The sequence below is a fragment of the Elephas maximus genome, chromosome 17, assembly GCF_024166365.1.
Source record: "Elephas maximus indicus isolate mEleMax1 chromosome 17, mEleMax1 primary haplotype, whole genome shotgun sequence".
Classification (NCBI taxonomy): Eukaryota; Metazoa; Chordata; class Mammalia; order Proboscidea; family Elephantidae; genus Elephas; species Elephas maximus.
In genome coordinates, this window is record NC_064835.1 from 17,384,955 (window position 1) to 17,401,482 (window position 16,528).

General features: G+C 39.6%; 1 pseudogene; it reads right to left on the reverse strand.

Annotated features, from left to right (window-relative positions):
* Window positions 1-7,224: 7,224 nt before the first annotated feature.
* LOC126061233 (olfactory receptor 10S1-like) lies at window positions 7,225-8,165 on the reverse strand (annotated as a pseudogene).
* Between the last annotated feature and the right edge of the window lie 8,363 nt (window positions 8,166-16,528).

Sequence of the window (16,528 nt, forward strand, 5' to 3'; positions counted from 1 at the left end):
TTGAGGTTACGAGATGGGGAAGGGAGGGATGGTGGGAGAGGGGTATTCATTAATTAGACAGTAGATAAGAGAACTACTTTAGGTGACGGGAAAGACAACACACTGTATAGGCGAGGTCAGAACAACTGGACTAAACCAAAAGCAAAGAAGTTTCCTGAATAAACTGAATGCTTCAAAGGCCAGCATAGCAGGGATGGGGGTTTGGGGACTATGGTTTCAGGGGACATCTAAGTCAATTGGCATAATAAAATCTATTAAAACATTCTGCATCCCACTTTGGAGTGTGGCGTTTGGGGTCTTAAACACTAACAAGTAGCCATCTAAGATGCATGAATTGGTCTCAAACCATCTGGACCAAAGGAGAATGAAGAACACCAAGGACACAAGGTAATGATGAGCCCAAGAGACAGAAAGGGCCACATAAACCAGAGACTACATCAGCCTGAAATCAGAAGAATGAGATGGTGCCTGGCTACAACCAATGACTGCCCAGACAGGGAATACAACAGAGAACCCCTAAGGGAGCAGGAGAGCAGTGGGATGCAGACCCCAAATTCTCATAAAAAGACCAGACTTAATGGTCTGACTGAAACTAGAAGGCCCCTGCTGGTCATGGCCCCCAGACCTTCTGTTGGCCCAGGACAGGAATCATTCCCAAAGCCAACTCTTTGGACAAGGATTGGACTGGCAATGGGTTGGAGAGGGATGCTGGTGAGTAGTGAGCTTCTTGGATTAGGTGGGCACTCGAGACTGTTGGCATCTCCTTCCTGGAGGGGAGAAGAGAGGGTAGAGGGGGTTAGAAGCTGGTGAAATGGACACGGAAAGAGAGAGCGGAGGGAGGGTGTGGGCTGTCTCATTAGGGGGAGAACAATTGTGAGTATGCAGCAAGGTATACATAAGTTTTTGTGTGAGAGACTGACTTGATTTGTAAACTTTCACTTAAAACACAACAAAAATTTTAAAAAATGCCACAAATCTCACTGTTCTTATTTAGCTTCAGCTGTTTTCTGAAATAAATGGTCCCTCCATTGTTGCATGCCTTTGGATAATTTCCAGAGTTTTGAAAAAACTGATTTTGATAATGTTCGCCAGTATCCTCACTGGTTTTATGAAGGAATGGACTTTTGGAAGCCCTTATTCCACCATTCTTAAAGTGCTTCAGACATTACGAGATGTTTGAGGGTTTGGAAAATAAAGAAAATTAGTAAAATTATTTGGAATTCTGAGCATTGTTACTTCAGGAGTCCCTAGGATGACACTGTACTCATGTCTGTGTGTGTGTTGGTGGCAGTGACGAAGCACATTGAAGAATTACTCATATTCCAATTATTTTTGCTGCATGTCAATACATGCAAAAACTTGGTGGTTTAAGAGAGCAGCCATTACTTATTAAACTCACAAACCTGCAATTTGTTCAGGTTGAAGTGGAATAGGCTCACCTCTCCTTGTTTTTAGCTGGAGCAGCAGGACTGCTGTGAGATGGCTCAGTCACATAGCTGTAAGTTGGTGTTTACCGGCATTTGAGAACTCATCTGCTGAGAGCCAAAGGCATTCCTACTTTTTCATGTGGGGCTCTCCATGGATGATTTGTACTTTCTCATGGTATGGTAAGGAGCCCTGGTATTGCAATGGTTAATGCGCTCTGCTGCTAAAACAAAGATTGGCAATTTAAACCCACTGGTGGTTCTGTGGGAGAAAAGACCTGGTGATCTGCTCCTGTAAAGACTACAGCATAGTAAGCCCTATGGGGCAGTTCTACTCTGTCCTATAGAGTTGCTATGAGTTGGAATCATTGGAACGTGACACAACAGCAACAGCATGGCATGGTGGCTGGGTTCCAGGAGCATGTGCCTTAGAGAACTAGGAAGAGGCTGCATTTCGTTAATGACCCAGCCTCAGAAGTCACATACAGTCATTCCCACTATCTTCCAAATTCAAGACATGAGTATAGACCCTCCTCCCCATCTTCCTATCTTTTGATGGGAGGCGTGACGTAGTTTCTTTGTAAGAAGAACATGTGGGGTGAGAGGTATTGTTGTGCTTACCTTTAGAAAATACAAGCTGCCCCAACATTTTAGAAGTTAGTAAATTTTTGAGTGTGTGTTTGTGTGTGTGTATAAAATGGAGGATGATCTAAGTTCAAGGAATCCGATTCAAAAATCAATTTTTTTCTCAAATAGACCTCCCTTGATTAAAGTCATCTCTCGGTATCTGCAGGGGATTGGTTCCAGGACCACAGAGGACACCAGAACCTGCAGATGTTCAAGTCCCTTATATCAAATGGTGTACTGTTTGCATAGAACCCATGTACATCCTCCTGTAAACCTTAAATCATCTCTATATTACTTATAATATCTAAAAAATGAGTATACTGTGTAAATAGCAGCTATACAGCACTGTATTGTTTAGGGAATAATGACAAGATACAAGGCTAACTAACAATGCTGAAAAGAGTGCTGGAGAGAGACTGAGGATCTGTGAAATGATGGGAGACTACAGCAGGGTATGGCTACACATCACTTCATTCTTGTGGATTCAGTGGAGGGTTCAGTGTGCAGCAAATTCACATTTTGCTTTTTGAAACTTCTTTTTTTTTTTTTTCCGAATATTTTCCATCCTCAGTTCATTGAATCCTTGAATGTGGAGCCCAGAGTTATAGAGGGCTGACCGTATAGTAAAACTGGTCCTTGAACATCTAATTCCAAAGCTTGCATGTTTCCAACATTCCTGGGCAAGCATTCCTTCATCATAACTTCTCTACCATCTGTGTTACCTTTGTTTTCATGTTTCAGATGTTTACCCTAATTTACATGACAGAAGTATTAGTAAGTGCAAAACAATTAAACTATTAATTAAAATAACAAACTTGCCAATGAAAACTCTAAGTGAAACAGGATATATTTAAATAAATAGTATTTTATTAAATTCCAGTACTTGTGCTCTAGTGAGCATTGCCAGTGAGGGAGGAGCAAAGATAGCTTTGTGTTGTTACAAATATTCCTGTTATTAGTGAAGTTGCCTGAAACCACAAATCATTGTATATTCATTATTTGAATGCAACTGCTACTCTAAAACCAAAACTAAACCATTTGCCTTCAAGTCGATTCCCAGTCATAGCAACCCTATGGGACCAAGTAGAACTGCCCCGTAGCATATCCAAGGAACAGCTGGTGGATGCAAATTGCTGACTTTTGGTCAGCAGCCGGGTTCTTATCACTGCACCACAAGGGCTCCCCTGCTACTCTAAAAAAAAAGAAGTCCTTTATTTATGAGGAAATTTAGAACACTCGATTATGTGCATTTTCATTTGCACACTCTAACTTCAGAAGTAGTGCTAAATTTCTTTCTCAGAAACTTCATGTAATAGAAAGTCCAATATTGAGAATGCTTAGACACTCTTGCAGCATGTCCTACCCTTTAAATTCCTGTATCCAAATATTTCTTTGGATGGAAGGAATGTACAGAATCACTATACCAAAAAGAAGTGGTCGACGTTCAAACACTTCAGTAGGTAGCATGTGATCAGGAACCGATGGTGCTGAAGGAAGAAGTCCAAGCCGCACTGAAGGCACTGGCAAAAACAAGGCTCCAAGAATTGACAGGATACCAATTGAGATGCTTCAACAAATGGATGCAACACTGTAAGTGCTCACTCATCTATGCCAATAAATTTAGAAGACAGCTACCTGGTCAACTGACTGGAAGAGATCCATATTTATGCCTGTTCCAAAGAAAGGTGATCCAACTGAATGTGGAAATTAGTGAATAAAATCATTAATATCACATGAAAGTAAATTTTTGCTGAAGATCATTCAAAATAGGCTGCAGCAGTATACCGACAGGGATATACCAGAAATTCAAGTAGGATTCAGAAGAGGACATGGAACCATATTTATCACAGCTGATGTCAGATGGATTCTGGCTGAAAGCAGAGAATACCTGAAAGATGTTTACCTGTCTTTTACTGACTATGCAAAGGCATTCGACTGTGTTAATCATAACAAATTGTGGATAACACTCTAAGAATGGGAATTCCAGGCACCTAATTGTGCTTATGAGGGTTCTGCACCTAGACCAACAGGCAGTCATTGGAACAGAACAAATGGATACTGCTTGATTTAAAGTCAGGAAAGGTGTGCATCAGAGTTGCATCCTTTCACCATACATATTCAATCTGTATGCTGAGCAAATAATCCTAGAAGCTGGACTATCTGAAGAAGAATGGGGCACCAGGATTGATGGAAAATTCATTAACAACCTGCTTTATGCAGATGACACAACCTTGCTGGCTGAAAGGACTTGGAGCACTTACGGATGAAGATCAAAGGCCACAGCCTTCAGTATAGATTATAATTCAACATAGAACAAAAATTCTCACAAGTGGACTAATAAGAAGCATCATGATAAACGGAGAAATTATTGAAGTTGTCTAGGATTTCATTTTGCTTTGATCCACAATCAATACCCATTGGGAGCAGAAGTTAAGACTCATTGTATTGGGCAAAACTCCTGCAAAAGACCTCTTTAAAATTTTTCAAAGCAAAGAAGTCACCTTAAAGACTGAGGTGTGCCTGACCCAAGACATGCTGTTTTCAATTGTCTCATGTGCATGTTAAAGCTGTACAGTGGATAAGGAAGTCTGAAGAAGGATTGACGCCTTTGAATTGTGGTTTTGGTAAAGAGTATTAAAAATGCCAGGGACTGCCAAAAGAATGAACTAATCTGTCTTAGAAGAAGTACAACCAGAATGCTCCTTAAAAGTAAGGACGGCAATATTACGTCTCACATACTTTGGACGTGTGTTATCAGGAGGGACCACTCCATGGAGACGGACATCATACTTGGTAAAGTAGAGGGTCAGCAAAAAAGAGGAAGACCCTCAAGGAGACGAACTGACACAGTGGCTACAATAATGGGTTCAAGCATAGCAACAATTGTGAGGATGGTGCAGTACCTGGCAGTGTTTCGTTCTGTTGCACATAGTGTCACTTTGAGTTGGAACCGACTGGATGACACCTAATGACAACAACAACAGGTAATACTTTTGTTGTCTTTCTATTTGAGAGAGATTTATAAAAGAAAAATAACAGTTTGTACACTGTTTGCATTGTAGGAGGCTGGGAAAATGATAGCATTGTGTAGTTCTTTTTGACAAGTAATTTTTTTAATTTTAATTACTACTAATTAATTCTTTAGGCCCTTTCCCTTTAAATTTCAGGTAAGCATGTAATAGTATAAATACACCAAGTCTTCCAAATCATAAATCAAACCCCAAAATAGCAATATCTAAAAGGAAAAAAATATTTTTTCCTTTAAATTATCTCTAATTTAATCCTATGAAATGCCATTCCATCTCTAATGTCATAGCAGAAGGTAACAGCACTTTCACTCATGTCTGGGATGTTGTAATAGTCTATGGACTGGTCATCCTACAACCTGTCTCCTTTTTCTGTCTTCCCATTTACCTGATGATTCACCACTTAAAGAATGTGACTTCCCAGGATGAGGATATTTCTAATTATTTCTAGAGGGTATAGATGAGGGTAAGAGGAGAAATAAATAGGTAGTGTGCCTAATGCATGACCTAAACCCTTTAATCAGACTTTTGAGGCCATCTTCATTCCACAGAATAGTTTAGACTCATCCACTCACTTCTCTGAACATAGCAGGACTCCTCCCTCTTACATGGCAGGCTTCCTCCACTAGAACCTAGAGTTATCTTTCATCACCTCAGAGCCTAGACATGTCTTTTTGTGTTTTGTAGTTGCTGTATGTCAGGGACTGAATTATGCCCCCCTCCCAAATGTGCTTATCAGCTTGATTAGGCCATGATTCTCAGTACTGTGTTGTTGTCCTCCATTTTGTGATTGTAATTTTATGTTGAGAGGATTAGGGTGAGACTGTAACATCACCCTTACTCAGGTCACCTCCCTCATCCAATGTAAAGGGAGTTTCCCTGGGGTGTGGCCTGCACCACCTATTATCTCTCAAGAGAGAAAAGGAAAGGGAAGCAAGCCGAGAGATGGGGACCTCGTACCACCAAGAAAGCAGCACCAGGAGCAGACCACATCCTTTGGACCCAGGGTCCCTGCACCTGAGAAGCTTCTCAATGACGGGAAGATTGAGGACAAGGACCTTCCTCCAGAGCTGACAAAGAGAGAAAGCCTTCCCCTGAAGCTGAAACCCTGAATTTGGACTTGTGACCTACTAGGGTCAGAGAGAATAAGTTTCTCTTTGTTAAAGCCATTAACTTGTGGTATTTCTGTTACAGCAGTACTAGATGACGAAGGCACTGAATAAATGTTCAGTGAAGGCCTCAAAACCCTGACAATCTTTCAGATACAGTTTGTTTAGACTTAGCTTGTGTAATAGGCTCTTTGACTTCTCTAGCCTCTTGGTAAGAAACAAAACACTTATTTTGCACAAGGTACTTTACAAAATTATCTCATTTAGTCCTCACAGTCGTACACAGCAGTTAGTATTAATCTTACTTTCAAAGAGGAGACTGAAACTAAAGCATTAGAAAATTTTCAGAAGATTTTACATCTAGTGATTGGTAGAATCAGAATTAGAGTACTGGTAAGTACCATTCAGTACCATTCAGTATGACCTGTGTCATACCCTATCTTAGTGGGAGAGTAAAGACAGTGAAAAGAATGCTGAACCTGTAAGCTAAAGAGTCACGGGTTTAGTTCTGGCACATTCTAATGACCCTGGGAATGTCACTTTTTTCCATGAAATTGTATTTTATCATCCTAAAAATATGGTTTCTTTTTTAAGCTGGGTGCTGATTGTACAGAGGTTTTTTTTTATTGTTTATACTTTAAACTTATATTATCAGTATTGCTTTATATGTATATGTACTTAATAAAGTTACTTTACAAAAGTAGAAAAAGAATTTACTAGAATAAATGAGAATATGAATAGTATTTCAAATACCCCTGAGCCATACTACTGAGATCTAGGAGGTATCCTAGACATCCGCTAGTCTAGTCCTATTATTTTATAAATTTTGTGTTTGAGACATTGGGGCACATCACTTTACCAAAGGAATAAAACAGTGGTTGAGCTGGAACTCAATTCTTCTGATTTCTGCTTGAATGATATTCCCTCCTTTTTTTTTTTTTTATTTTGATATGTGAATAGTTGCTTTCTTAGCAGGCAAATAAGATAGTCACAGTGAGGTTAGGAGGCTGGGATGCTGAGTGGAAACTCCTGAGAGCCTTAGCACAGAAGCCTTTTCTGAGCTCGCTTCACCTCCTTGTTCCTCATAGTGTAAATGAAAGGGTTGAACATCGGGGTGACCATTGTGTAGAAGACAGCAGGGTCCCCAGCTCCTGCCCCACTGGAGCGAGGCTGCAGGTAGATACACGCAGGTGGCATGTAGTACGAGAGCACCACCGTGAGGTGTGCAGTGCACATGGAGAAGACACGCTGCCGACCCTCGGCTGTGTGGATTCGCAACACAGTGGCCACAATAAAGACATAGGATATGACGATTAGAATCCGACAGCCTGGAGCCACAATGCCAATGTTGGCAAGGATGACAATCTCATTGACGGTGGTGTCTGCACAGACTAGCTTCAGCACAGGGAGAATGTCACAGAAGAAGTAGGCGATGTGGTGAGGTCCACGGTAGAGCAGGTGGAAGGTGAGGCAGGTATGGATTGCAGAGTGAACAGCACCTATGGCCCAGGTGATCCCAGCCAGCCCTGCACACATTTGTCTGTTCATGGCCATTGGGTATTGCAGTGGTTGACAGCCAGGTAACGGTCATAGGCCATGACAGTGTACAGGAAGCACTCAGTGCTGTCCAGGAAGTGGAAGCAATAAAGTTGTACAGCACAGCCCTCAAAGGAGATTACCTTTCCATCCAGAGTCAGGAGACCTGCCATTACCCTGGGCACTGTCACTGTAGACAAACATGCATCCAGTAAGGAAAGGTGCCCGAGGTAGTGGTACACGGGGGAGCAGAGGTGAGGGTCTGAGCCCACAGTTATGAGAATGAAGAGATTCCCAGTCATGGTGGTGCTGTAGATAAGGAGGAAGAGGAGGAAGAAGAGGGTAGGATGTTCAGCTGTGTACATCAGACCCTCCAGAAAGAAGTAGCTCACCATAGTCTGGTTGGGGTATTCTGTCTCCTCAGCCATTTTCTCACACAGAGTGGTTAGTTATCTCCTTGCAGCAAAACTGATATCAACAGGTGTAATAAATAGGCATTTATCCTTTGGCATCGAGTCGATTCTAACTCATAATGACCCTATAGGACAGAGTAGAATTGCTCCATAGTGTTTCCAAGGAGTGCCTGGTGGATTCGAACTGTTGACCTTTTTGTTAGCAGCTGGAGCTTTTAACCACTGCACCATCAGGTTTTCTAGGCATTTACCTGTCCTGAAATATTATTATCCATTGGGCCAAGCCATCTTGGTCTTGCTCACTCAGCAGCAGATAGATACACGGTGTTATTTCACTGTTCTTTCCTCTTTTAGTGTTTTCTTGCTACCTATTTCATATTAAAAGACTCATTTCTTCATAATGAATCTTTTCAATACGAGATCCACAATTTTAATGAAGGACATAAAGGTCTGTCAGGGTTATTTGGAGAAATGTACTTTCCAAATAATTCCAAAATAACCATGCAAATCACGCTCCCATTGGGTATATATATTTTTTTCATATGGTCCAGAACTGTGATGTCCCTGTCCTCCTAATAGGTTCTGCCATACTGTAGATGTGGGTAGGCAGGTTTTTATCTTCTGGGGACCTTGCCTAGAGTTTTTAGCCCTATTACATCAGCCAAGAACAGGGCAGCCCCACACTTCCCTCTACCATTGGGAGTTCTTTGGAATTTCAACTACCAACAGCCCTCCAGTGTATGACAATAAGGCCTTGGGGAGTTGACTGAATAATTATCAGGATAAATTGTGCAGTATATTTCATGCTTGTCCTCTAAAACTTTGTCTCCTTAACCTTGTAGGAATTGTCCACTTATGCTTTTGATTGAGCCTTTCCATTGGGCCAGAATTGAAATGGAAGAACTCTCTTTGATTTTTTTCTCATGTTACCTCCTGAATCTAATTAGATGTTGAAGTATGTACAAATGTTCTTTAAACTGCCTTTTCTGGTATCTGTTCAAATATCATGAATGTTTCTTAACCCCACCTTTGATTACTTCATACCTAGATTTTTGCAGTGGTCCTTTCTGTGCCATCTCTCAATCACTCCTCTAATCTAACAAAGGATTCTGCATTCAACTGCTTTGTCAGTCTTTAAGCAACATATGTGATTCATTTCTCCCCTTTATTAGTCTCCACTGCCTGAAGCATAAAGTACCTCTCAGTCTGCTAGTCATAGTTTTTTTATTTTTATTCACTATGTTTTAAGTGAAATTTTACAATTTAATTTAGTCTCTCATCAAAAACTTACACACACCTTGCTGCGTAACCAGCTTCTCTACTCCTAATGTGACAGCACACTCCTCCTCTCTGCCCTGTATTTGCCCTGCCCGTTCAACCACCTCCTGTCCCCCTCTGCCTTCTCCTCTCACCTCCAGACAGGAGTTCCCCACATAGTCTCATGTGTCTACTTAAGTCAAGAAGCTTGCTCCTCACGAGTATCTTTTTCTGTCTTATAGTCCAGTCCAATCTGTGTCTGAAGAATTGGCTTCAGGAATGGGTCCAGTCTTAGGCTAACAGACGGACCTGCGGGCCATGACCTCTGTGGCCCCTCCAGTTTCAGTAGACCATTAAGTCTGGTCTTTTTATAAGAATTTGAGGTAGGCATTCCACTGTTCTTCTGCTCCATCAGGGAGTCCCTGCTGTGTTCCCAATCAGGGAGTCCCTGCTGTGTTCCCAATCTAGTTCTTCTGGTCTCAGCCTGATATAGCCTCTGATTTATGTGGCCCTTTCTGTCTCTTTGGCTCATAATTACTTGTATCTTTGGTGTTCTTCATTTTCCTTTGCTCCAGGTAGGTTGAGACCAATTGACGCATCTTACATGACCTCTTGCTATTGTTTAAAACCCCAGATTCCAGACACCAAAGTGGGATGCAGAATGTTTTCTTAATACATTTTGTTAAGTCAATTCACCTAGATGTCCTCTGAAACTATGATCCCCAGACCCCTGTCCCTGCTACTCTGGCCTTCGAAGCATTTCGGTGTATTCAGGAAACTTCTTAGCTTTTGGTTTAGTCCAGTTGTGCTGACTTCCACTCTACTGGGTGTTGCCTTTCCCTTCACCTGAAATAGTTCCTGTCTACTATTTAATTAGTGAATATCACTCTCCCTCTCTCCGTACCCTCTTAACCATCAAAGAATATTTTCTTCTGTGTTTTAACTTTTTCTTGAGTTCTTATAATAGTGGTCTCATACAATGTTTGTCCTTTTGCAACGGACTGATTTCACTCAACGTAGTGACTTTCAGATTCCTCCATGCTATGAGATGTTTCACGGATTCATCCTTGTTCTTAATCATTGTGTGGTATTCCATTGTGTGAATATACCATATTTATTTGTCCATTCATCTGTTCATGGGCGCCTTGTTGCATCCATCTTTTTGCTAATGTAGACAGTGCTGCAATGAGCATGAGTGTGCATGTATCTGCTCGTGTAAAGGCTCTTATTTCTCTAGGATGTATTCCAAGGATTGGGATTGCTGGATCGTATGGTAGTTCTATTTCTAGCTTTGTAAGAAAGTGCAAATAGATTTCCAAAATGGTTGTAGCATTTTACATTCCCACCAGCAGTATATAAGTGTTCCAGTCTTTCCACAACCTCTTCAACATTTGTTATTTTGTGTTTTTTGCATTAATGCCAGCCATGTTGGAGTGACACGGTATCTCACTGAGGTTTGATTTGCTTTTGTCTGATGGCTAATGATCGTGAGCATTTCCTCACGTACCTGTTCACTACTCGAATGTCTTCTTTGATGAAATGTTTGTTTATATCTTTGGCCATTTTTTAATTGGATTATTTGCCTTTGTATTGTTGAGTTTTTGCAGTGCCATGTAGATTTTAGAGATCAGATGCTGATTGGATTTGTCACAGCCAAAACTTTTTTCCAGTCTATTGGTAGTCTTTTTCCTCTTTTGGTGAAGCATAAATGTTTGATTTTTAGGAGCACCCTGTTATGTAGTTTCTCTTCCTGTGTTTGTGCATTGTTAGTAATGTTTTGTATTCTGTTTATGCCATGCCTTAGGGCTCCTACTGTTGTCCCTATTTTTCCTTTCATAATATTTACTGTTTTAGATTTTATATCTAGGTCTTTGACCCATTTTGAGTTAGTTTTTGTGCATGGTGTGAGATATGGTCTTATTTCATTTTTTTGCAGATGAATACCCAGCTATGTCAGCACTTCTTAAAGAGACTGCATTTTCCCCATTTAACGCTCCTTTGGCCTTTGCCAAATATCAGCTGCTCATATGCGGATGGATTTATATCTGGATTCTCAATTCTGTCCCACTGGGCTATGTATCTGGTGTTGTACCAGTACCAGGCTGTTTTGACTACTGTGGCAGTGTAATAGTTTCTAAAATCAGGTAATGTGAGACCTCCCACTTTGTTCTTTTTCAGTAATGCTTTAGTTATCTAAGGCCTCTTCCCCTTCTGTATGAAGCTGTCAATTTGTTTCTCCATCTCATTAAAAAATGTCATTGGAATTTGGATTGGGATTGCATGGTATCTATAGATCGCTTTGGGTAGAATAAACATGTTCACAATGTTGAGTCTTCCTATCCGTGAGCAATGAATATTTCTCCAATTCTGTAGGTCTGTTTTGGTTTCTTGCAGTAGTGTCTTATAGTTTTCTTTGTATAGGTCTTTTAAGTTTCTGGTTGGATTTATTCCTAAGTCTTTTATCTTCTTGTGAGCAAGTGCAAACGGTATTGATTTGGCGATTTCCTCTTTGGCCTTCTCTTTGTTGGAGTAGAGCAATCCAACTGATTTTCACATGTTTATCTTGTATTGTGAAACTCTGCTGAACTCTCCCATTAGTTTCAGTAGTTCTCTTGTGTATTCTTCAGGCTTTTCTGTGTATAATATCATGTCATCTCTATATACAGATGCTTTTACTTCTTCCTTACCAATTTGGATGCTCTTTATTACTTTTTCTAGCCTAATTGCTCTGGCTAGGACCTCCAGCACACTGTTAAATATGAGTGGTGATAAAGGACATCCTTTTCTGTTTCCTGATCTGAAGGGGAATGCTTTCAGACTCTCTCCATTTAGGAGGATGTTGGCTGTTGGCTTTACATAAATGCCCTTTATTATATTGAGGAATTTCCCTTCTATTCCTATTTTGCTGAGAGTTTTTATCATGAAAGGGGGTTGAACATTGTTAAATGCCTTTTCTACATCAATTGATAAGATCACGTGGTTCATGTCTTGTATTTTATTTATGTGATGGATTGTTTTTCTAATGTTAAACCATCCCTGCATACTTGGTATGAATCCCACTTGGTTATGGTGAATTTTTTTTGACATGTTGTTGAATTGACTAGAATTTTGTTGAGGATTTTTGCATCTATGTTCATGAGTGTTGTAGGTTTGTAATTTTTTTTTTTTTTGTGGTGTCTTTACCTGGTTTTGGTATCGAGGATTTAGTGTGCTATTCACAGATACGTGTAAACTGTCTCAGTTATAATGAGAGAACTCTTAGCTCCTGCAATACTGTAAAGAAACTCTTCTTCCCTGTGATTGCTGTTTTCCTCTTCTTCTTAATTTGCCATAGGCCTGTCTGTGATCTCACCATAACATTCTACTTTCGAACTTTAATTGAATATCTTTAATCCAAATCCTGAAATTTATTCTTTATGGTAGTTTGAAATTTTAAGGAGTCCGTAGATAAATATTTTATCTCACATTGATTTATTACTCAAACCTGATGGTAATTTTGATATGCATGAATAACTCCATACTGCCTTGGACTGCTTCCAGTGTTCTATGTGTATATGTCATGTCCCCTAAGAGACACAGAGGGGAAAAAAATTTCTTCCAGCTTTGCATGAATACTTTGGTATAACGTAGTTGAAATAGCAAGGAGCCAAGTTTATTTAGACCCCTGTGAAAGTATGTTTCAGTCCTTAGCCAACTACATATTAACTAAAAAACGTGAATCATGGTGCTTAAATTCTCTGTTCCTCCATTCCTCAAATTTAAATTGGGTTTGTCATCACTGGTGTTCCATTCAAATTAACTGTTATTTTACCCAGTATAGAGTGGGACTCATAACATAGGATCTTAATTACCTTCAAATTCAATAGTTTTTACTGAATGCTGTAATCTCTCTTGTGGTGCTCCTGACAAAGAGTTTTGTAGCATCTGCTTGCATATATTTAGTAATGGAGTAATCCCTATTTCGCAAGGGATGCTGCTCCAATGTTATGTATTGTACAATTGTTTTACTTCATGTATATATATTATATATATATGCATATACATTATATATATATATGATATTTCAAACCATTAATTTTTGAATTGTCCTCTTCACAGTCACTAGAATGGCTATGATTGAACACACGCTACACACACAAAGCAAGTGTTATCAGATGTGGCAAAACTATAACCCTCATACATTGCTAGTTGGGATATAAAATGGTGCAGTAACTTTGAAAAACAGCTTGCCAGTTTCACAAAAATTGAAACATCAATTTCTTATAAGCCAAAAAACAAACAAAAACTCAATCCACTGCCATTGAGTCAATGCCAACTCATAGTGACCCTATAGGACAGAGTAGAATTGCCTCATAGGGTTTCCAAGGTTGTAATCTTTATGGAAGCAGGCTGCCACATCTTTCTCCCATGGAGCAGCTCATGGGTTTGAACCACTGGCCTTCTGGTTAGCAGTTGAGCTCTTAAGCACTGCACCAACACTCCTTTGCCATATTACCTGGCAACTTCATTCACAGGACTCTACCAAAGAGAAATGAAAACATATATGTCTACGCAAAGACTTTCATGTGAATGTTCAAGTCAGAAATGTCCATAATAGCCAAACGCTGGAAACAATCCAAAAGTTCATCAACTGGTGAAGAGATAAACAAAATGAGAATATCCATACTATAAAATAATATTCAGCATTAAAAAGGAACGAAATACTGACACAGTCTACAAAATGGATGAAACTCAGAAAACATTATGCTAAGTGGAAGAAGACAGACACAAAGATAACGTATTGTATGATTCCATTTTTTTGAAGTGTCCAGAAAAAAAAAAAACTAGTAAAGACAGAAGGTAGATTAGTGGGTGCCAAGGGCTGGAGGTTGTCAAGGGTCTGGCTACAAATGGGCATAAGAGATCTTTCTGAAGTGATGGAAATGCTCTAAAATTGAGTTGTAGTAATGGTTGCAAATCTCTGTAAATTTGCTAAAAATCATTGATTTGCATATTTGAACAGGTAAATTTCATGGTATGCAAATTATAGCTCATTAAGCTATTTAATAAAAGAACACATCAGCCAAAACAAGGAACGCCTGCTGAGGAACACTTACTGTATATATGTGTCCCACTTGATCATGGAGTATTATTTTCTTAATGTGGTACTGAATTCTGTTTGCCAATACCTGAGAAATTTTGCATTGATTTTTGTGCCTAATATTGCTTTGAGCCATCTTTACCTGGTTTGTTGTTGCTGTTAGGTATCATCCAGTTGATTTCAGTTAGCAGCCAAGCACTTAACTGTTTGCAATACTAAGGATCTTATTTTATCTTGCTTGGTCCCCTGTTATTTAATTTACTCTTTTACTTTCTGTTTTATTAGTTATTTCCAGGTCTCCCTCTTTTCGGTATCTTAATGCCCACCTGTTGACTATACAACATGAGCTTTTACTATTTTGCCTCTTCTTTCTCCTCTCATTTCCTGGTTGCATTGGTTCTATTACATCAGAGTACGTTAACATTTGCACATTAGTCTTCCACGTTCATTCTCACCCTTGTTTTAGTCTTACATTTATATATTTATATATTGTTAAATGCTCACCACCTATCCCTTTGCTGATGAATTTATAATTCCTTAAGTTCATATATGTTGAACAATGTTTTCACATAGTCTTGATCTTTGAGGGACAGCTTGGCTGAATATAAAATGTTTGGTCACGTGTTGGTTTTAAAATGTCTTAAGCCTTGTGTAATTATTTTGCCTTTCTAAATTATTTGATCTTTTTGCCAGAAGGCCTTGAAGATTTTATCTTTATATTTAAAATATAATAGTGTTACTAGGATATGTCTTAGAGTTGACTTTATAAAGTATTTCAAAGACTAGATAAAGGAAACTCTCAATCCATTTACGAAATTAAGATGACTTTGACATCAGCTGTCGGTCTCAGATGTCATCTGCTTCTGGCTACCAATAAATAAGCAAAAATAAACCAAATCCATTGCTGTCAAGTCAATTCTAACTCATAGTGAATCCTATAGGACAGACTAGAGCTACCCCATAGGATTTTCAAGGAGTGGCTGGTGGATTCAAACTTCTGACCTTTTGGTAAACAGCTGAGCTTTTAACCACTGAGTGACCAGGGCTCCACAGGGGTCTTTAAATGTCCTTTTCAATTCTCTGGTGGGTTGACTAGTCCAAAGAGGAGTCCTTGTCTTCTTTAACTGTGGCAAATGTTTTAGACAAGTTGGAAGGAGGACTTGCTGTTCTTGCTGGGTACTGTCAAGTCGGTTCTGACTAGTAGCAGTACAACAGAATGAAACGTTGCCCTGTGCCATCCTCACAATCGTTGTTATGCTTGAGCCTAATGTTGCAGCCACTGTGTCAATCCATACGGTTGGAGAACTTCCTCTTTTTCACTGACCCTCTACTTTACCAAGCATGATGTCCTTCTCCAGTGACTGGTCCTTCCTTATAACATCCAAAGTATGTGAAACGAAGTCTAGCCACCCTTGCTCCTAAGAAGCATTCTGGCTGTACTTCTTCCAAGACAGATTTGTTGGTTCATTTGACAGTCTTATAAATAGGAGGCCTCAATTCTTCATCGGTATTCCTTATTTATTGACCCACTTTCACATGCATATGACATGATTGAAAACAACATGGCTTGGTTCAGAGGCACCTTAATCCTTAAAGTGACATCTTTACTTTTTAACATCTTAGAGAGGTCTTTTGCAGCATCTTTGCCCAATGTAATGCGTCCTTTGATTTCTTGACTGCTGATTCCATAGACATTGATTGTGGATCCAAGTAAAATGAAATCCTTGACAACTTCAATATCTTCTCTGTTTATCATGGTGTTGCTTATCTGCCCAGTGCTGAGGACTTTTGTTTTCGTGCTAAGGTGTAATCCATATTTGATTTTCGTCAATAAATGCTTCAAGTTCTCTTCACTTTCAGCAAACGAGGTTGTGTTATCTGTATAATGCAGGTTGTTAATGAGTCTTCCTCTAATCCTGATGCCCATTCTTCTTATAGTCCAGCTTCTCTGGTTATTTGCTCTGATTATTAGCATATGGATTGAATAAGTATGGTGAAAGGATACAACCCTGGCACACACCTTTCCTGATTTTAAAGCATGCACAATGCTGTTGTT